The sequence below is a fragment of the Corythoichthys intestinalis genome, chromosome 15, assembly GCF_030265065.1.
Source record: "Corythoichthys intestinalis isolate RoL2023-P3 chromosome 15, ASM3026506v1, whole genome shotgun sequence".
In the NCBI taxonomy this organism is placed as follows: Eukaryota; Metazoa; Chordata; class Actinopteri; order Syngnathiformes; family Syngnathidae; genus Corythoichthys; species Corythoichthys intestinalis.
This window is the reverse complement of record NC_080409.1, coordinates 14,486,647-14,510,663: the sequence shown is the minus strand read 5'-3', so window position 1 is coordinate 14,510,663 and position 24,017 is coordinate 14,486,647. Positions and strand designations below refer to the sequence as shown.

General features: G+C 38.4%; 1 pseudogene; it reads right to left on the bottom strand.

Moving 5' to 3' along the window:
- Nucleotides 1-8,008: 8,008 nt before the first annotated feature.
- LOC130931540 (uncharacterized) lies at nucleotides 8,009-23,424 on the bottom strand (annotated as a pseudogene).
- Nucleotides 23,425-24,017: the final 593 nt, after the last annotated feature.

Sequence of the window (24,017 nt, the reverse complement as noted above, 5' to 3'; positions counted from 1 at the left end):
AAATGAACGTAGACGCCGCCTATTGCCGTATGCGATGCGTCAGCACTTCCGCCATTTTAGATGTGGCAGAAAGCAGCACTGATACAACGGTACACTGCAGAGTATGTATGCATATTAGGGGTGTAACAGTACACAAAAATCTCGGTTCGGTACGTACCTCAGTTTTGAGGTCACGGTTCGGTTCATTTTCGGTACAGTAAGAAAACAAAATGCAAAATATAAATGTGCTAGTTGTTTATTACACACCTTTCAACAATAGGAACATTAGCCTATACAAAGCTAGAATTCTTCTCAAAAAGTAGCGGGTATTTAAAGATAATCCAACAACAATTTGCCTTTCAGACCCCGCGTATTGGTCAGCTTTGTTTCTGGGAGAAAGAAGAAAAAAGAAGTCCTGTGCTAAAGAGAAAAGTAATCCCAATGACAAAGATTTTAACATGTATTTTACAAATGAAATGCCTCAATTAATCTTTTTTTTTAATATGAACGGTTTTCAAAAGCTTTACTGGTGGATTTTCTGAAGTTAAAGCCCCACACAGAAATTAATAAATTTAATTGTGTGAGCAGGATCTGTGTATTATTCTTATTATTTAATTACAGGTGTTTTAGCTCATTTCAATTTATTTTATTTAAATGGGCTATTATTTATTTTATTATGTGTTTATATTTTAGAAATGTGATGTAGTATTCATTTATATTGTATATTTTATGTTGTATAACTTTAATTCCTATGTGAATATTAGTTCCTACTTGTTTTGTTGTGGTAGGAGGGTTTTGTATTGAACACGGGGCCGTGTTGGTTATTATTATAGCAGAGAAGACAGCGGTAAATCAACAAAGACAAGTCGACTGTGCCCCGATCTACCACTCAAGAGATCTGATGGACTCAAAAAGTGGGTTACGATTGCGTATTAGTTTGAAAATCGACCGGATCCAACGCATTTTTACACAAGTGACTTCGGGTCTGCCCAATCCTAGCTACTGGTGGTAGTATTCACACAGGAGGGTCACGTCTCGCGTCAAATAATAAACTCTGCCGTTTTTTTCGCGTGCGTTGTGTTGAGCCGCTTCTGGGACACGTCTAACACGCGGCCGCACTGCGACTGGTGTGCATTGGCTGATTGACTTTAACGCTCACGTTTCACTGCGTTCTCGCTGCGGCCACGTTGTCACGCCGTTGACGTTTCTGGGTTATACTGTCCTACCGTGTTGGTCCTCATTATAGTAGAGAAGACGGAGAAAATATAATCTACACAAAGAAACTGTAACCCGATCGACACACAGTCTCGAAAAGTAAGGGTTACATTACGTCAGAAACTCGTTCGGTACGCCTCCGTTCCGAACCCAGCACCACGTACCGAAACGGTTCACTACAAATACATGTACCATTACACCTTTAATGGGTATATATATGGCGGAAAACACTCAGGTGACTTGAAGTTCCGCTCTGAGACCCCCAATTTGGCCAAATTTCAAAATTGTCCGATATGCATGTGTGATACATCATTGGAAAGCTTAAAATCTCTATTTTCTGGGGGAAGAAAAATTTGGGAAGGGAGGGCATTTTTTTTATGTTTTTTAAACAGCAAAACTCTATCTGGAGGTGAGAGCAGGCGAAAGCAGAATTACTGACGGCATGACTTTAACGAGATATTATCGCGTACTTTCCCTGTTTCGATCCAAAAACTCCATGTCGCATGTATCGCTGAGTGTCAAGACACAGCTGTGAATCGCAACAACTGGATTTTGGGGGGATTTTATGATTGAAACATAGTAATATAAAAAGGGTTGCGATGCAGAAATCGCAGAAATCAAGGAGTGGTCGAGATTTTTCTTTTTTAATATATTTACCCTTTTAAATGTTTTTTTTCCCAATTTTTCTTTGTTTGGATCGATTATTTATCATCTAACATATCGGGGGAAATGTGACAGTAACAAAAAATACAATTTAGCGATAGTTATGAGGTTGATATCCGTGACTTTTTTACAGGCGCCATTTTTTTCATTGTGACGTAATTTGTTTAAAAGTTTAAAATGTGCGAGTGAATAATTTTTTAAAGTCGTTTTTTTTTTTTTTTTACAAAATATTAGACATCAATTAATGATTCAAAGCTAAAAATGACATACATTTTGAATAATAAATATAATTGCTTACCTTGTTTTCATGGCTGGGTTGAAACAAAAACGGTTGCGCGAGGTTTCCTAGGTAAAACGGGCAAATTAAAAATAGTTTGGGGGCTTAATGCGCCATGAATCTGCTATGGCAGCATATAGACATATTGTTCTTTCAAACACAACAGTTGTTTTGGCTTAAAATACAGCTATTTCTTTTAAAGAGTCTTGTCTGTGTTTTCCGCCATGTATATGTATGTATATGTATGTGGCGAAAAACACAGACAAGGCTGAAAAAGCAGTTTCTGCTCTTGCACCCCTCTTTAAAATGAGCTGCTATACAATATCTCTATGTCCTACCATAACAGTTCATGGCACATTAAACCCCTGAACTATTTTTAATTTGTCCGCTTTACCCTAGACTCCTGTTTATAGACACCATGCAACCGCTTTTGTTTCAACGCAGCCGTAAAAAGAAGGTAAGTAATTAGGGCCCGAGCACTAGACGTGCGAAGGCCCTATTGTTTTGCAAAGGATTATTATTATTATTATTAGGGCCCGAGCACTGAGCGTGCGAAGGCCCTATTGTTTTGCAAAGGATTATTATTATTATTATTAGGGCCCGAGCACTAGGCGTGCGAAGGCCCTATTGTAATGCAAAGGATTATTATTAGGGCCCGAGCACTAGACGTGCGAAGGCCCTATTGTTTTGCAAAGGATTATTTTTTTTTTTTTTTTTTTTTTTTTTTTTCAGTGCAAATGAAAACGGCCAATTTGGAGGCCTGAACATGCACGAAAAGTCACCAAAATTTGCACATACGTCCGGAAAATTGTAAATTTCGATAATTTTGCAACGTTGCAAAAAAATATAACAAAATGGCTCAGTGGCGCCCCCTTGAAATTTTAAAATTGGCCTATAACATTAGGGTCTGTCAGCGTAGAGCAATGAAATTTGGGGGGTCTATACCTTGTCCAAAACCGCTCCAAAAAAGCATTTACACGCATATTCCAAACCCAACAGGAAATCGGTTATTTTGGATCAAATATGAAATTTTTATCGATTTACAGGGTGCACATTTGAGACCTTTTCGCCGAGGGAGTTAGTTGGATCATCTTCAAAATTGGTGAGACTGTTCAGGAGACATATGAAATCTTAAGTTTTGAAAATGGTGCGTTTTCATTCACGGGTCTGACCTGGGCGTGGTGCCAAAGTCGACCATTTTTTCGGCAAAATGACAAATTCAGTAAATGACTTATAGTTCCTTGACACAACGTTCAATCTTTTTCATATTTGGCATGTATGTGTGGTATCCCACCCTTAACACGAGTGCATTGAAATATTACCCATTAGGTCTAGCGCCCCCTAGTGAGAACAGGAAATGCCTTTTTTTACGAGACAGGTTCCTCCTCCAAGGGAAAAAAATCTGTTGACCTCAAACCTGTATCAGGGGAGCCTTAAGACCTGTGTTCAGGTGCCTGATGAAAAATATTGAGGTTTCGTTGAGGCGGAGGGGTCCAAACAGGAAAGTGAAAATGAACGTCAACAATTTGTCACGCAAAAAACTTTGAACAGTCATAACTCGGCAGATATACAACATATCTGCGCCAAACTTCCCGTGTTTGTTGAGAGTCATACCCTGAAGGTTCTTGTAGGGGTCATTTGCATCAACTCTACAGTGCCAACTAGTGGCGACAGAAAGAAGTTTTAAAAAAGGCCTTTCCTATTGGGTTTTTTCAACATAGAGCAAGGAAATTTGGGGAGTAGATACCTTATGCAAAACTGCTCCAAAAAGTCTCTTGCACCCATTTTCCAAATCCAACAGGAAATCGGGTATTTTGGATCGAATGTGAAATTTTCATGGGTTCACAGTAGGAGTTTACATTTGGAGGCTTGAATATGCACAAAAACTCGTAAAAATTTGCACATACATGCGGCTTTAGATAACGTTCGATAATCTTGCAATGTTACGAAAAAATGTAGCAAAATGCCTCAGTGGCGCCCCCTTGAATTTTTCAAAAAGGCGTTTCCTATTAGGTTTTTTTAACAGAGAGTGATGAAATTTGGGGAGTCGATACCTTGTGCAAAACTGCTCCAAAAAGTCTCTTGCACCCGTATTCCAAATCCAACAGGAAATCGGGTATTTTGGATCGAATGTGAAATTTTTATCGGTTCACAGTAGGAGTTTACATTTGGAGGCTTGAACATGCACGAAAACTCACAAAAATTTGGACATACATGTGGCTTTGCATAACGTTCAATAATCTTGCAACGTTACGAAAAAATGTAACAAAATGGCTCAGTGGCGCCCCCTTGAAATTTTCAAAAAGGCCTCTCCATTTAGGTTTTTTCAACGTAGAGGGATGAAATTCGGAGAGTCGATACCTTGTACAAAACTGCTCCAAAAAGTCTCTTGCATGCATATTCCAAACCCAACAGGAAATCGGGTATTTTGGATTGAATGTGAAATTTTTATCGATTTACAGTGTGCACATTTTACACATTGGCACCTAGGGAATTAGTTTGATCATTCTCAAAATTGGCGAGACTGTTCATGAGGCATATGAAATCTTAAGTTATCAAAATGGTGTGTTTTCATTCACGGGCCTGACCTGGGCGGGGTGCCAAAGTCGGCCATTTTTTCGCCAAAACACCGAATTTGGAAAATGACTGATAACTCCCTCATACAACGTTCAATCTATTTTAAATCTGGCATGTGTGTGAGGTATACCAGCCTGAGCAGGATTGGATTGAAAATTTACCATTTGTGCTTCGCGCCTCCTAGTGGGAACAGGAAATGCCCTTTTTTTACGGGACACACTCCTCCTCTAAAGGGAAAAAATCAATCTACCTCAAAGCTGCATAAGGGAAGCCTTAAGACCTGTCTTCAGGTGCCTGATGAAAAATATTGAAGTTTCTTTGAAGCGGAGGGGTCCAAACAGGAAAGTGAAAATGACTGTCAACAATTTTTCTCTCCAAAAACTTTGAACAGTCATAACTCGGCAGATATACAACATATCTGCGCCAAACTTCCCGTGCTTGTTGAGAGTCATACCCTGAAGGGCCTTGTAGGGGTCATTTGCATCAACCCTACAGCGCCAACTAGTGGCAATAGAAAGTCACTCGTTTTTCCAATACATGTCCAGTTCTTTTCAGGTTGGTCATTGTAGTTTCAACACCTATTAAAATACTTATTTACGGCCCATGTCCACGTGTCTCTGTCTGTTGCCGTGACGACCCTTTATTCGCCATTAAAAGGAAAACACCGAATTCAGTAAATGACTAATAATTCCTTGACACAACTTTCAATCTTTTTCATACCTGCCATGTATGTGCGGTATCCCACCCTTAACACGAGTGCATTGAAATATTACCCATTAGGCCTAGCGCCCCCTAGTGAGAACAGGAAATGCCTTTTTTTACGAGACAGGTTCCCCCTCCAAGGGAAAAAAATCTGTTGAGCTCAAACCTGCATCAGAGGAGCCTTAAGACCTGTGTTCAGGTGTTTGATGAAAAATATTGAGGTTTCGTTGAAGCGGAGGGGTCCAAACAGGAAAGTGAAAATGACCGTCAACAATTTGCCTCGCAAAAAACTTTGAACTGTCATAACTTAGCAGATATACAACACATCTGCGCCAAACTTCCTGTGCTTGTTGAGAGTCATACCCTGAAGGGTCTTGTAAGGGTCATTTGCAATAACTCTACAGTGCCAACTAGTGGCGACAGAAAGGAGTTTTAAAAAAGGCCTTTCCTATTGGGGTTTTTCAACATCGAGCAATGAAGTTTGGGGAGTCCATACCTTATGCAAAACTGTTCCAAAAAGTCTCTTGCAACCATTTTCCAAATCCAACAGAAAATTGGGTATTTTGGATCAAATGTGCAATTTTTATCCATTTGTAGTATAGTTTACATTTGGAGGCCTGAACATGCACGAAAACTCACCAAATTTTGCACATACATGCGACTTTGCGTGGATTTCGATAATCTTGCAATATTACAAAAAAATGTAACAAAATGGGTCAGTGGCGACCCCTTGAATTTTTCAAAAAGGCGTTTCCTATTAGGTTTTTTTAACGTAGAGCAATGAAATTTGGGGAGTCGATACCTTGTGCAAAACTGCTCCAAAAAGTCTCTTGAACCCATATTCCAAACCCAACAGGAAATCAGGTATTTTGGATCAAGTGTGAAATTTTTATCAATTAACAGGGTGCACATTTGAGACCTTGTCACAGAAGGAGTTTGTTGGATCATCTTCAAATTTGGTGAGACTATTCAGGAGACATAGGAGATCTAAAATTTTCAAATTGGTGCGTTTTCATTCATGGGTTTGACCTGGGCGTGGTGCCAAAGTTGGCCATTTTTTCGGCAAAATGACTAATAGCTCCTTGACACAACTTTCAATCTTTTTCATATCTGGCATGTATGTGCGGGATCCCACCCTTAACACGGGTGCATTGAAATATTACCCATTAGGCCTAACACCTCCTAGTGGGAACAGGAAACGCCCTTTTTTACGGGACGGGTTACTCCTCTAAGGGGAAAAAAATCTATTGCCCTCAAAACTGTATCAGGGGAACTTTAAGCCATGTGTTCAGGTGTCTGATGAAAAATATTTAGGTTTCGTTGAAGCGGTGGGGTACAAACAGGAAAGTGATAATGATTGTAGCCATTTTGTCTCACAAGTTTTGAACAGTCATAACTTGACAGATATATAAGATATCTGCGCAAAACTTGCCATGCTTGGTCAGCGTCTTACCCTGAAGAGTCCTGTAGTGGTCATCTGCATCAACTCTGTAGCGCCAACTAGTGGCAGCAGAATTTGAGGCCTTGGTGCCTCTGGGGCTAGTTGGATTGTCTTCAAAATTGGTCAGTCTGTTCAGGAGACATATGAGATCTTAACTTATGAAAATGGTGAGTTTTCATTCATGGGCCTGACCTGATTGGGGTACCAAAGTCGGCCATTTTTTGGGCAACACGCCAAATTCAGTTAATGACCAATAATTTCCTGATAGAACATTCAATCTATTTCATATATGGCATGCATGAGCGATACCTCGGCTTGAACACAAATGCATTGAAATATTACCCATTAGCCATGGTGCCCCATATTGGGAACAGGAAAAGCCATTTTGTCTCGCCACACATTTTAAACAGCCATAACTTAGCAGATATGCAAGATAGGTGCGCCAAACTTCCCGTACTTGGTGGGAGTCTGCAACGCCAACTAGTGGCTGCAGAATTTGAGTCCTTAACATGCTTGAAAACCAATATTTGAACATCTATGTGGCTTGGCGTAAATTTCAATAATTTTGCAATCTTGTGAAGAATTGTAACAAATGGTTTAACAGTGCCCCTTTGAATTTTTCAAAAATGCCTCTCCAATTACGTTTAACGTAGAGCAATTAAATTTTGGGAGTTGATCCCTTGTGCAAAATTGCACAGTATCATTTTAACTATATTCACAGCTAAGCCATCTGTAAATATCAAGTACATAATATATTCATGTTCACAGTACATCATTTCATGTGAATGTTTCACACTTGGTGGAGACACAAAGATAGGCGACCACAAAATAAGGGGAGTAGAGAACAGGTAAATATTTTTTTAATATATGAAACAAACAAAATCTCAGAAGGTTACATAGACCTGAATGGGCAGAAGTATGGTGAAAACAATACATTTAAATCACACAGTCAAAAATGACAATTTAAATTATTCCACAAACTAAACCTAGAATGCGAGAGAAAACTAAAAATAGCTGAACAAGAACAATGAAAGGGAGGAGTGAGAAGATAACTTCAACCTGCACTAAAAACTGTAGAAAACAGAGCAGTAGTACTGTGAAAAATTGGACTGGAACAAAGATCACAGATGGTTGGAAGTATCATTTCTGAATATCTGGCAGGGATGGACTGGAGACTTCTGTTGCTTCAAGCTCTGCTACTTTTTCTGCAGGAGAGACAAACATTTGCAATTTTAATGCAAAACATTTTTAAAATGCAAATGCAGGAGAGGTAACATTTTTCCAACATCAAACTGTAAATTTATACAATTTCTTGTATTTTTTTGCATTACATCCTTTTTTATTGTGTTAATACCACATATTTATCTCCAATACAACTTAATTTGACACAGAGTCGCAAGTCAGACTTGAGCCTATTCCAGTAGTGAACTTGCGAGAGGTGGGCCTAACGCTGAATGCGTTGCCAGTGTACTGCAGAGCCACCAGTGCATCGTCAGACCAAGTACAACATATTGAACATAGAAATTTAGCATGTACATATTTTATTGGTTGTTTTTTTTTTACATTACACTGAAGAGAAAACCTGCAATACAATAGCATATTGATCAACAATGTTGTTATAAGTAGGGGGAAAAAAAGCTTGTTTTTTAAATATTTTTGCATTTTAATTAGTTATTTATTAGTATTTGTATATTTGGTAATTTTACCTCCAGGAAAATGACATAGTCAGCAGGACACTGCAGGGAATTGAACCCCATCCCAGTAAACCAGGAGTACCATTACCAGTGTCTTTTGCTTTTTTGACATTACACTGAAGGGATAGCAAAACCTACAATACAACAGCATATTGATCATTGCTGTTGTAATGTAGGGAAAAAGAACCCGCCGTTTTTCATATACTTCATTTTACACTTATATAAATAACAATTTACATATAAATATTTCATTACTTCACGTATTTTTGTCCCTAAAATGGCAAACAATGCCCTCATGGTCACTAAAGTAGGTAGGCACAACTGAAGTCTCAACCTCATACTGTGTTGTTTTTACATACACATGGTCAATCAATGTGCCTCTTTCTGTTGTGGGCTGTGTGACTAGTTGAACGTACCCCCTATCTTCAGCAAATTTACAGACGCTGGAGGACTTTAGAATGTCTTCATTAAAATCACCCATGACAGCAATGGTGTTACTTAGTGGCTCTAACAAATCAAATAACTTGCTGAGGTGCTCTTTAAACAAAGACATGTGATAAGATGGAGGTCGATAAATGACAGCAACTAATATATCGTGATGACCATATTTGCTGACTGCACACTCCAAATTGAAATGTGGTACCTGAATTATGTCAAAGGTGACATCATTTGCACTAAATACGCCAACACCTCCATGTTGTTGGGATTGCAAATTTATAAACAGAGGATTATTGCCAGAATATGATAAAGTTCGTGGACAGCTGTGAAAACTATAGCCATCAACCTTTATGATCTCAGATGCTGGAAGGTTTGGTAGCCATGTTTCTGTTACCGCAATACAGTTAGGCTGTAAGTGCTCTGTGCATATAGCTAAATCTGGCGCATGCTCAATCAGTCCTTGCACATTCATCAAAAACACAGAGAAGGTATGTGGTTGACTTGGTGCGGATTCAACAAAAAAAGGAGGCATTCTCTGAATTGCCTCCTTAATGTTGTTTTTACAATAAATGTGTTCCTCTGCAAAGTCTTGAATAATTAATCCAGACAAGCTTCTCACGCGGCTTAACGCCACATATGCTTGTCCTGCTGAAAATATTTTATTCAAAGACACCACAGCACTGTCTACTGTTAGGCCCTGTACTTTATGTACTGTACAAGCCCAAGCCAGTTTAAGTGGAAATTGTCGACGTAATCCACCTTTACTAGTGACCTTTTCCTCTTCTGGCTCTATGTATGTAGAGGCCATCAGATCAACAGAAGCAGTAGCTGATTGTTTCCTCCTCTGTGAACCAACCTGATCTTTATCAAACTTGACATACACCCTTTGAGGAAAGCTGTTGTCTGAGGTTATGATATGCGTCACAGTGCCACACACCCCATTTACTAGACCATCCACAACATCCACATTCTTGCACAACATAACACGTGCATTTATTCCCAATAGTAGAGTTTCCTCCAAACATGTGTTATATGCCTTCGCATGATGTCCACTAATCAACTCGAGATTTCCCGTTTTCTTGTTGTGAACAAAATCTTGAGCTTCTACTTTAACATATTCAGGGCAAGTCCTGAATAACTCCTGAAGATTGTGTTGATTTACTTGTTTATTTGTCGGGAAGATATGCAATGCTGAGCTGACTTCACCACTTTCACAGTGCTTAAGTGTCTCAATATCACTGAGTAGCATTGGAGTTTCTTTGGACCGAGTTCTGATTCTGTTCAATAACTTTGCAAACAACTGATCTTGCTGCCGAACAACAGTGTTCAGTTCCACAACCTTAAATAAAGAGGACCATAGGTCAACACCTGGGTCAGTAACATACAGGGGTTTCCCTTTAACGGGAGGCAGCTGGTAAAAGTCCCCTACAGCAAGGACACTGACATTTCCAAATGGTGAAAAATCACCAGTTTGTTTAATTTGTCTCAGTCTCCCATGGATGTACGTTAACAACCTGTGATCTACCATGGAGATCTCATCAATGATTAGGATCTTCAGATCATTGTATTTGGCGCGTAGAGAATTTAACTTCTCTTCACCCAAAGGAGTATACGGTAAGCGTACATCCTTTCCTATGCTAAAGGTGGCATGAATTGTTGATGCCTGAAGATTAAAAGCAGCAATACCTGTGGGAGCTGTTAATAAAACACACATGCTATCAGGTTGACTACACACAGTAGACAACAATCTTGTTGCCTCATACTGGATGGCCTTGATTAAATGGCTTTTTCCAGTACCAGCACCACCCGTAATGAATACATGTAGTGGTGCTGGTTTTTCCCCTATTACTTTTTGAATGCACCACTGTCGAATATTATAAAAAATACAACGTTGTGTATCATTCAAAGACCGAATCAATGCCAAACCATCTTTTCTCGACAAGATGTTTCTCTTTTCTAAATGGGAAATTTGTGGGCAATTGACTGCTAATTCAGGAATACATTCTAAAAGTTCCACATCTGGCTGTTCTTGTTGGGTCCTCAATTGCAGAGTCTCTAAACACTCTAATTCCTGCTCAGGACACAACTCACACCAGGCATCTTCCAGTTCACCATTGCTTTCAACTGACTTTTGAAAGTCATCCAGCTGATCTGCTTCAAGTTCAAATTTGCTTCTATTGGTGTCAACAACAAACTTGACCGGATGTCTGGACCCATCGAAAAACTTTACTTGGCCATTATTGTAAAATTGTTCAAAAGTTTCACATTTGGGAGGTTTAAGTTGCGCATCTGCACGATAGGGAAGGAACAACTGCATGATACTACGATAAAATAATTCTGGATTTTTTGTCTTTGAAAAGCGCATGTACCGAACAACAGCAGGCTGTGTTCTAATTCTTTTCGTGACAAATCCACAATCATTTTTCAATCTAATCTGTATTTGCGATTTCTCGTTTTTGCTCAGAATACGATATTCAGAAGCAAAAGTTGCCAGGCACATGTCAGTAAACACAGCATTGTCTGGCCTATTCTTGTAACGGTCAACCAAACTCATCATCCAAATGTTTTCAGAGGTAAGATCATGTGATAGTGCCTTTTGCTTTAATACACTTAAAGGCAGACTCATTTTGACCACATTGTCACCTGTTGGAACAAAGACAACCTTCCTTGAACATTCCTTGAGATGTAAATTTGGTGTCAACCTGTATACAGCCTCCTGAGCGCACACATCTCTGTTGTGCAGGTAAACACTGCCAAGGTTCTTTAAGGCTTCTTTTGCACTCACATTTCCTCCAGCTGCTTCTCTTTGTGCATTCCCCAACAACAGTCCTATTTCTCTCTCTGCTTTTGAGATATAAGAAATAATGTACACCACGCATGCATATGCATCTGCAACAAACTGGATGTCCATGTTAGCATTCCAGCACTTTAAAAGTGGCTTACTGTACTGATTGATCCAAACTTCATTAATCTCTCTTTTCATTACTATTTGTGTGCCTCGAGCACAGGATTTATAGGCCTCTTCAAAAACTTCCTGACTGACATTTACACTCTGAAACAAATGCTCCAGACTCTCAAAGATTTTGGTTTCATCAGAAAGAGCTTTTTTGACTGAAGCCAGGATTGTTGCTGCTTGCTCTTTGGAAACTTTGTCTTTTTTACAATCACAGGGCGTCTTGTCATCTGCGTTTTCAGCATGACACATGCACGTCTCCAGATTTTCTACACTTTTCTCATGGCATATAAATGTTCTGCATGATGGTGGTCTGGGAAAATTAAAACGACAAACTTTGTTTTTCTTTTGACAAGTTTTTGAATGTCGTTTTGAATGTTGCTGTACATTTGTCACAATGTCAAGTAACTCTTTGTCTTGTGTTGGCAGCTCACAAGTGACATACTTGTCAATAAATGCAACAACCTCTTCATCACTGTTTTTATTAATCACTGGGGCATTTTCTATCCAGAACAAACAATGAACATGAGGAGAACCACGCTGTTGAAATTCAATGCGGTAAAAGTAGTCTTTAATTTTACCAATAGGTTCTGCAGGAGACATGAGAACCTCCCTTAAGAAACAATGCCAACGAAAATCAAACATTCTTGCGGCTGTGACAGGATTGTGACGCAAAAGTTCACACCTGTCAGCCCATTCTAACTGTTCCAATGTTTCTGTTCGACCTTCCTGCATTAAAATGCTACACAGAAGATTTTTCCAACGCATATCAGCAGAGGAAAATGAACAAAACCAAGTAGGAACGCCGAGCTGTCGAACACAAGCCAACAAATCACTCTGTGCTGCCTGCCAGAATGCTGGAGTCCCTCTAATAGGTTTAAGAAAACGATACCCATTGTCAAACTCCAACAGATTTTTAAAAAATGCATCATCATTTAAAATGTTAACATCGACTTGTTGGAAACCTTGCCTACCCTTCCCTTTTCTTAATGCTATTGACACATTTGAAATAACTTGTTGTAACTCTGACATGTACTGAGCATAAAATATGTATTCTACATTACGGGCAAATCTACCATCAGCATGTAAAATTCTGTTGTTAAAATAACGTGCCAATGTTAATTTGTGCTGCCTTCGTTCATGAAATGTGTTAATTCCTTGAGGAAACAATACTGGAAAGCACTTTGCTTCATTAGTCATATCTGAAAGCAATTTGACTGGATTGTTTCCCTCAGCTGGAGCTACATTTAATACATTATCAACATACTGGTCCAACACTTCCTGACCAATGTCCACTGGCATAAGACATGTGTCTTGAAACATACAGTGTTGTTGCCTGTCATGCAGCAGTTCATCTTCAGCCAAATCTGGAGATGCTTCTAGACTTTTTACATGGCCATCATTTTCATTCCCTGTAGTTTCCACTTCAGTTCCCTTACAAAAGGTATTCAGCCATGCATTATTAAATTCTATATCTTTGTAATGCTTATTATTTAGTTTAAGATATTGCAACGCCTGCCTAATTCGCACACTATCAACAAATTGATATTCATAATGTCCTTTATATGTTAGTTTACGTTTCAATTTAACTCCAATTAAAGAACCATCCATTTCATTACGAGGAAGTAAATTATCAGTCTGCACGATGTTAGCAGGAACACAAGTAACAGGACCATGAACTCCATTTTGCCCACCTTTAGGCAATGCTAACATCTTCATGAATGGAATATGTAAAGCAATCAAATGCTGTTCTAAACTATTTAAACAAGCCAATTCTGCTGGAATAGGCTCAAGTTCAAGATTATTAATTCTACTCTCAGGGGGAACCTCACCTTTATTAATTTTACAATGACAACAATAACAAATCCAAAGTTGACCTCTGGCTGTATCTGTATACTGACAGGGCAAATCACACTTTCCACTACATTGGTGTAAATAGTCCTCAGTGATGCACTTTAATGCTACTGAAGCTATAGCTTTGGTTTTGTAATCATCTATTTTGCACCCTAAAACTTGATTTTTAAACAACAACCTATGACAAACACAGCAAACAAAATCTGGACCGTGCTTGACTTTATCAAGAAATTGTTTCATGACAAAATCAAACTGTTCAGACTTTTCTTTAATTTCTTGCTTTTTCAACCTGTTTGATTTTCTAACACGGTTGCGATGCTCCAAATTGGCACTGTACTTAGCTTTGCTGTAAGCCCTAATATTCTGTTTATACAAAGCATTGTCCTTATATTTTTGGATACCGCGTGCTTTTAAATTTTGTTTATACAAAGCATCGTCCTTATATTTTTGGATACCGCGTGCTTTTAAATGTTGTTTATACAAAGCATCGTCCTTATATTTTTGGATACCGCGTGCTTTTAAATGTTGTTTATACAAAGCATCGTCCTTATATTTTTGGATACCACGTGCTTTTAAATGTTGTTTAAACAAAGCATCGTTCTTATATTTTTGGATACTACGTGATTTTAAATGTTCTTTATACAAAGCATCGTTCTTATATTTTTGGATACCGCGTGCTTTTAAATGTTGTTTATACAAAGCATCGTTCTTATATTTTTGGATACCGCGTGCTTTTAAATATTGTTTAAACAAAGCATCGTCCTTATATTTTTGGATACCTCTTTTTTTTTGTTTTTCTTGATAAATTCTATCTTCATGGTATTTCTTCTTATTCTTGCTTTGTACACCGTCTTGCTGTGAAATATAGGCCATTTTATTCAATTTACTACGTACATTCCTATAGGATGAATCTTCCTGATATTTAATTCTTTTATGCCTGTTATACTTGTTTTTCAAATAATTAGAGACACAAATACCAGGTCTTTGCACTTGTGTGTCCACATCAGCATCTACTATACTACTTACATTTGAAGTCACACGATTTGAATCAATCACATTGCTGTCTTTTTTAGTCTGTCGTCTGATATTGTAGACTGATGGAGTTGTGTATACTTCACAATAGCCATAACATTTGTGACTTTGTGGCAGATGAACGCATACTACATTTTCATAATGGTTGGCATTTACATTTTCTAAATACAGTGCCTGATTGGAAAACTGCATTGCACTACAAGTATATTCAATCCAGCGATCCTGATGATATGTAAATATACTCATTTCTAAATAATCGGCAGCTGCTTGAATCTCAATTTCTGTAGCCCAACTACCAACATAACCCATTTTTGAATTGCTCAAGTATTCAGCCACAGAGGAATACTCACTTCTCAGAAGACCCTGATACAAGATTGCATTTTTTTCTATCTGCTTCACTACTGCAAGTCTAATCTTTCTATGATAGTTTTGCGTACCGCTGACGGCCTGACTGACTGCTCTGAAGAAACAATTCCCATCACCAACTACTTTCTCATTTTTACAAGGTTTACCTAAATGGCCAACTTGGGTAGATTTTGAATCAACCTTTTGTAATTCAATATTTAACCGTGTACACAGCACTTGTGCTACATTTTCTCTTAGAGGGACAAATTGTAGTTCTTTTTCTGTTACATTACTGATAAAAACATCTGGAAGATCATTGCTGGGAAATATTACTTGCTCAGTCTGTGTAACAGTAGAGCCAAAGAGCAATGTGGAGTTGACGGCGGGAGCAGTGGGAATAACGCGTACACCTGCAATCTCAAAAAAGTTCTGTGTTAGGTTCATCATATTTGCTAACTTGACAAAATGGTCAAACACAAGATCAAGGCACCAGTACACCACAACAACACTGAATCCATTTACATCAACCATCCCATTTGTATTACGAGAATGAGAATCTACCACAGCGTACATTCCATTCTCCTTAATTATTGCAATTCAATGTCAGAAAGCAAGTGTCATACTTTCCACAAATCTGTGCCAAACCATCCTTTAAAGGAGTCAACACTCCTGCCACAACAAGGTCTCCACTAACCACATTTACATCACCAGTTACAAAATCACCATATTCAAAGTCAAAACTCTCGCCATCAATAACTTGCTGCTTGGGTAAATCTGGAACACAAAGAAGCTCAGATCCTCCACTGATCTTATTATTCTTTCTCAGAGAAGAATACAACTCATCACCCAATGTTACAACCCGATCAAGGTCAGCTGACTGCCATGAAAACACACTGTGGGTGGTATGTTTAGCGACAGCTACTAGACTAATAGCCATACACTGAACACCTCTAAATTCAAACCGAGCGTCTCCTTGGTGGAAACTCCCACGAACTGACCTCTTAATATCACGAACCCTAACAGAAAGAGACTTAGTCTTACCTTTGTTGCCTCCTTGCAAGCGATGTTCCTCAACACACTTACCTTTGTTGCCTCCTTGCGAGCGATCATTGTCAACAAACTGCACCTTCACACTACTCATTCCAGGTGACTTCACAACAGCACTGGATGCGCCCCTCTGTAAAAGAAAAAAATACATGATATAAAATAATCTCTTAATTTGTGGTTGACCTGTCGCGATATGCAATAAGACAAAATATCGCACAAGAAATAAAAATGATGGCAATCATTTTCCCAGCTGCGATTTATCGCCACGTGTATATGTGCTTGCGTGTGCTGCATGCACTCGGCACATGTGCATGTTGATTACAAATGAGAGTCCAGATTTCACAAATGTTTATTGGCCATCAACACACAGTGGAATTAAAGTTCAGACATACAAAACAAGGAAACACTTCTATATTAAACATTGTAAAACATTAGCATTGCTACATTGAGGCTAATGGAAAAAAAACTATGTACTAACCACTTTATACTCCTACAAAACATGACTCCACAATGCAAAATTGCAGTTAAAAGGTGACACATTAAACATGAAGACTCACTGGCACTGGATTAAAGAATTTGCAACCGATGCGAACAAAAAAAAAAAAAACTTATTGATACAACATGCATGACGACAGAGAGGTGCTTTCTTTTTACTGACGGTAAAGTTTACGGTTAGTGTCTTTGGTAACATAGTTCATGTGAACATTTCAAAATAAAAGCGTTTTATGTTCAGATTTCTGGAGGCAATCGTATATACTTCAGGTTCTACACTAAGAATAAATTTAAAAATGACACCCATTATGAAAAATTTTATTGGCCATGATATGTTTAATAACTTTGCTTCAAATTTGTTGCATGAGCACTTTGCAGTACAAGATGACAGTCATTTTGGATTAAATTAACACTTAATGGGCTCCAAGTGGCGAACAACAAAAATGACAGTGGGTTTCTCACCCATTTCATATTCTGCACATAACCAACTCTAAAATGAATCATTATGCAGTGTTTTTATTTAATATTTATACATTTTAAGCTCGTGTTTTATCCAAGAACAATTTTTCTACATTTCAATAAGTGATTAGGATGTATTGTCCCAATATTCGTGTTTGAATAAGTTACAAAAACGGCAATAACATTGCATATTGCAGTAATTTAGGAGACAATATATTGATTACTGAAATTTGTTATAGCGACAGGCATAGTTGTTGGATAAAGCTTGAGTTATGCTTCTGCGTTGCGATGATGTCAAAGTGACTACGGCGTCAATGAGTGCGTCTGATGAATAGAAGAGTTTTGCGTCCTTTGTGTTGTACAGGTCGTTTGTTAACACCGCTAGGTTGCCCTGACCAGACCGGATAGGCTTGAAGAGTCTAGCAAAGTCTTCCATGGACCGGACAGGAAAAAACAAGCCATCCAAAGCGTACGGGCAAAGCGCAAAGACAGCGGTCATCCACGTCGCCACACAGGACGAGAGCTCTCGTCCTGTGTGGCGACGTGGATGACCGCTGTCTTTGTGTTTTTTCAAAAAGGTGTACTCACTTTTGTTACCAGGGGTTTAGATATTAATACTAGGGCTGTCCCAAACGACTAATTTTCTCCCGATTAGTCAGCAGACTATTTTTACGATTAGTCGACTAATCTAATAATTAATTTTTTTTTTTTTTTTTTTTTAAACTAATTTAGCAATGAAATTTTTGTTGACGCTTATCAATTCACACAAAACATATTGGAACACTCAAATTATTTATTAAAGTACAAATAAACACGTAAATAACAATAATAAATCACAAATAAACAATGAGTTCAAATGCTGATAGAATTAACTGGTGTAGCATCCCGATTGAAAAGATGGTCTCTTAAACTGATGGTTTACAACTTTTATTCCATCCTTGATGTAAACACACCGTAAGAACTACGGTGCACACAAATAAAGCAACACAATTAGAAATTAACAAAAACTTTTGATGAATGAATTGCCTATATGAATTGCCTTTACCTTAATTTATTACCTTATCATTGACAATCTCTCCCTTGAGTACAATCACTGTATATATTTATGACCTTTTAACCTTATATAATTTTCTATACCATAAAATAAACCATAACATGAAATAAACCTTTCAATTAGCATTAAGAACAATACTCATAGCACTTATAGGCCCATTGTCAATGAAACATTATTATTTAGTAAGGCGACAGCACCCTCTGGTGTACAAAAAAAAAAAAAAAAAATTACAAACTGGGTGAAGGCGCTTGAGGTGTTTATTCACAGCCGACGTGCAGCCAAGCTTGGCATTGAAGAGACAGGACAGAAGAGTGTACTCTCCTTTGTTTCTTTGAAATAAGTCAATGTTTTGGACACTCTGGTGTGCTTTTTTTGGCTTTGTGCCGCTTTCCCCGCTTGCAAACAGAGCATCCGACATTCTAACTTTCCACGCATATATTTTTTTAACCCTTCATTAACCGTCGACGGGATGTTGTGCTCGTCGACTGATTAACGTCATCGATGACGTCGACTAGTCGGGACAGCTCTAATTAATACACATACTATTCATCGTGACAAACTGTCATTTTGTCAGTGTTGTCCCATGAAAAGATATTGAACTATATCTGCAGAAATGCGAGGGGGTGTACTCACTTTTGTGATGCACTGTACAACCCCTTATCTCTGTTGGTACTCCAGTGTATATTACTAACCTGTCGTTGATTGGGTCTCCGCTTGACCTCAGCCACCGTGGACCTCTGCTTCTTACACAGCAACTAAATGGAAATAAATACATCCATTACTTTTCGGATAATTTTAAAATTTATTATATTACCACTTAATTTTAAAACATCACAATTTTTTATCTTAAATCATGTCTATAACATTACCGGGTTGCGTCTTGGAACAGCCGTCACATCTGGTTGCTGTAGAGCTGATGGAGTAAGTTTGTCCATCTCCTCAAGTAGGGCATGGCTGAACCGGACAGGGTTTAGTGGGATGAAGCAGTCTCTCACCACAGGCTAAATACAGATACAAAACACATTACAGTTTTTCTTAAATAACAGCAAATTTACATTTATGGAAAACAAACACTGAATACATGCTGGTGAAGGCTTTCTTAAATAACAGCAAATGTACATTTATGGAAAACAAACATTGAATACCTGCTGGTGAAGACTTTCTCTCTTGGGAGGTACATGAGATGAACTTGATCCCATTGCGCGCCGCTGTGGTAAAGGTGAAAATTGTTAGTATCACATTTAAATATAAACATTTCATGAATGTGATATATATGTGCTGTATTTTTACTACATGTCCCTTCTTTCAATTATTAATGATCATTAGATTCATTTATTTATTTTTTACCTTTGAGCCAACCATTGTCCACTCATCAAGGTTCACTGCAGGAGGTGGTGTAACCTCAACTCCCCTCACAATGGCAGAACTTTTTTCAGGTGCTACTGTAGCAGGAACACACTTCAATGCTGATCTAACAGGAACAGTCACAGGCCGAGGGACTTGAACCACGTCACGTGTTGCCTGATAGTAAAAAAAAGCAACAAAATAGACACCATGTACAAGTTACCAATTAACATACAACCACATACACTTCCAATACTTAAATAGCTACAGATAGTAGCTATCTTGAGAACTTGCAACGCCCCCCAAAAAACACTTCTATTAAGTCTCATGATGCAGATCTATCAAACTCACCGTATATGACGCCTTCCACAGCAGTTGAACGAGGATAGGCATTCCATCAGTGTCAGACAAATGAACCTGTAAAGATCAGACATATTTAATTCATATAATCATTTCAAACATCAAACATACCAGTCTTATTAATTGAACTAAATATTTACTTTGTTACATCTATTTTATACAATCACTAATTCATTTAGATTTTGTATTACTGTCAAAAGTCCATTTGTTCATTATTTTTTCATAAAGAGAAAAAACTTTTACTTGTACTTTTAAATCAGCAACACAAGTTTAAATGTCTAAACCTGTCAAAATCTTACTTTTTTTTCCACCCGCCTAATTTTTTGGCTCAAAGAATCATCCCCCCCAAAGAGCATTATTATTATTGTTATTATATTTTGGGGGTGGGGTATAGAATTGTATCATTTTTGCGCATTAGTGTTACATTTTAGGTGACTCCTTCCATAAATTGTTAGTGTTAATGTAATTTAAGTACTGGAAAATATTTTTCACATTTAAACAAAATCGTTTTGTGTATCCAATCATGGCTCAAAAATAATACGAATCGTGTCATGAATTTTTGTATCGTTACAGCCCTACAAGTAAACTTTAAACAGATCAGACAGCTGACTATGACATTGATCTAACAACTTACACCATCTTGGGCCCACAGTTCAGATTTATCCAAGGAGAAATGCTCCACTGCAGACAGATACTTTACTCCCACTTCAGCAGCAACACGTCTGTACTCCTGACGCAGCATCTCCTGAGGATACATCTCCATGTTGTAACGTGGAGGAAAATCCACAACTACAACCTATTCCCCCAAAAAAAAAAAAAAAAATGTCATTAGACAGAATTCATCTGTGACATAATACACAAATGTTACTGCAACAAAACAGGTCATGTCATCATAATGTAGTGTAACTACACACTTACATTGGAGCACTGACTAAGCGCAACAGCCAACAGTTTCCTGAATCCAACACCAGCTCTTTCATGACTCTTGGTCTGTGTCAGATCGTTGCTGGGAGCAAGGACACACACCACATCAGGCACTTGGGGCAACTTCACGTTAGCAAGCTCCATCTTCTCTTCCATCGCAGTAGCACCCGGAGTAGACATAATGCCAAAGGACAGATCTCCCTCTGGCATCTTCACAAAACCATCAGCTATGGCTCGTAGATGGGAATCTCCCACAAGAAGAGCAAACTGCAACAAGTCAGAAAATTAGATCACATTAGTACATTATTGCTTTTACCGATCTTTACTTATCATATCATCTGTCTACGATGACTGCATTAACAGTATTTATATTCATAAAGTATTGCATCAGAAAAAAAAAAAAAAAAGCTACCTTCTTATCAGAAGACTTGGGTGGAATGACCAGTTTGTGACATTTTCCTGTCAGCTGCGAAACTGGCCATTGGCATACACGATGACGGTACCCAGTACCCCGACCTATAAAAAAAAAAAAAAACAACAACAATACAATAAATTAGCACCAACATGTTTCCTTAGACCAGTACAATTCATAATATTTCCACTATAACTTACGATTCATCGTGCTGCGTTTGTCTCTCAACATAATCAGCTCCACAGAAAGCTGGATGTCCAGATGCCGCTTGTCTGCTGTTGCTCAACAATCTAAAAGATATCAACATAAACCCATTAGGAATTTTTATTAAAATTGTTATCTCATAATCAGTCTCAATAACCTTTATTTGTAAAATTAATTGCTCACAATAACAAATTACTTCTCCCCAAAAAATAATCCACTTAATAACTCCGTTACCACATTGTAAGAGTTAATATTCGAGCAGACAAACTCTGGTTGCGATGAATAATACTTATTAGCGACCACACAACAGAACAAAACTGGCGTAAAATGCGCTGCTCAACGCAGCTAAGCCAAGATAGCAAACGTGAGAAGAGGAAGCTCAGAAGGATGCAGGCGCTGAATCCAAGGGCCGCTCATAAAACAGGTCCTGGAATGAGAGCAAAAACAAGTCATGAGCCGATGATCACAGATAATTATCGAACAAATGCAAAAAACAACTGACCGTGGAACCAAACAAGCTTATCAGGCAACAAGGTGGCAGCGTCCTCCAGCTTTTAAAGATTGTTGATTGACGCTGCCAGCACCTATGGCTGCTCCACCCGTTTGACATCAAACCTGTAATCAGAATTAAAAACACGAGCACCTCCCCAGACAATAACATCCTATTGCACAAAACTATGTACAAGATGCTACTTTCTCCTCGCACGTGACGTCAGCGCGTTGTCCCATTAATAATAGTCCAGGCAAAACGTGATGCTTACAGCTGGCAAAATTAAACTATTCCTCAAGGTGAATAAAATTACTCTGATCAGTTTTTACACTCCAGTTTCAGCTCTAGTATCTATGCCTTTTTACTCTCCTTTTATGGAGATATATTTGTGTCACATTTCTGAGCGATTCAGCCATTTTTAATTCGTCATCACAAAAGAACGAGGCCACCGATACACGTGGCGGGCTTTTTTACAAAAATAACTTCTACAGTTTGGCTTACCATCCACACACAGACGTACAATTTGGTCACTAGAACCGAGGACTTTTAAAAACTCCGACTAATGTAAAAATGTGCGTATTCTGCCTTAGATGCGGTGTCTTATGTACATTGTAAATAGGAACTCTTGTATTTTGAGGATCGCGCAGTACAGATATAGTTTTTGGTGTTTTGATGTAGTCATGCCAATGAATAAATAAACGTCGACTCAGATGAGTTCAACAAACTAAATTCTGTGGTTTACAAGTTTTGAGAAACGCGAAATTTAACAGATTGAAAGCATTTTTTTTTCTCCAGTCAAAACGATAACATCAGCAATAGCGGCTAATGCTAACATGCTAACGACCGGTCAGCTCACGTGGCAAGGGCTAAACACACTACATGTTGACCTATTTTACTTTTTGCCGTGTTTACATTCGAAGACTAAACTTACGCAGAGAGGATTTGGAATTTTACAACATCACAAAAACATGGCGAATTTATTCAAAAACATAATGCACATATGTAAACACATCGTTGACCGCGCGCGATTGCGACCCGTTTTAATGGCTCACGAACACGATCGTTGAAACATATTACGTTTTGTCATTTAGTGAGCTTGAATGCACACCAATAAATATACACAGTATATAAATGCTACATTAACTACTATTTCTCTGTCAAAACGTTTGCCACATGGCACATTATTGAATGTAAACGCCACGTTTGAAACTACATAACAAGGCTAAAAAAAACAAACATTACGCTAATCTAATCAAATGAAAATTCTACTTACCCTGTCACCAAACAAATCTGTAGAAGCTTCAAATCTTGAAGAAAACCTGTCGAATAAAAAGCTTTTTTTTTTCCAAAAAAGTGAATAAAACTTTCAAAATCTCACAGAGTTGTCGACAAGAGTCGTCACCGTGCAAGGTTAGAAAGGACCGCCCCCCACACGTCCAAACAGCTTTATATAAATGACGTAAAATCTTTAGCCAATCACATAATAGATAAGCTTGAGGAACGCCCACCGAGCATCTAGGCGGACCTAAATGAAAACAGGGCGCTGTGACGTGTACGGTAGAAGACGTCCTCTTCACGCTACAGTGTACTGTTGTGTATGAGGACGAAGGATTCAGCTGATTTTGCGGATTAATACTTTTATTTTTTGCATCACGCCAGCCAAACGGCTGCAGAAAAATCATTCTGTATGCGGGAGAGGCGTATGCGCCTTTTTGGAGTTTCAAAAGGTTCCCATTCACCGTGGATATTTACTGTGGGACCATTGGACTTACAAGGAAGTGAGTAAACATCTTGTTTTGTATTATGTCAAATACGAATACAGTGATTACAAAGTAAACACTATAAAATTCCTTTAAATAAAGGACTACTTAGGTTTGATCATTGATAGGCATGTAAAAAGCTGTCCTCATGCCCATTAGCAGTTAGCTGTTAGCACGTTAGCTGCACTACAATTCCAGCCACCCTCCTTCAGCGAACGAACTGTAAATTGCTCTCCGCCGGGCGGTTTGCCGATCCGCAAAGAAACTCGACAACCGGGTCGTCATGTCAAATAATCCAGGC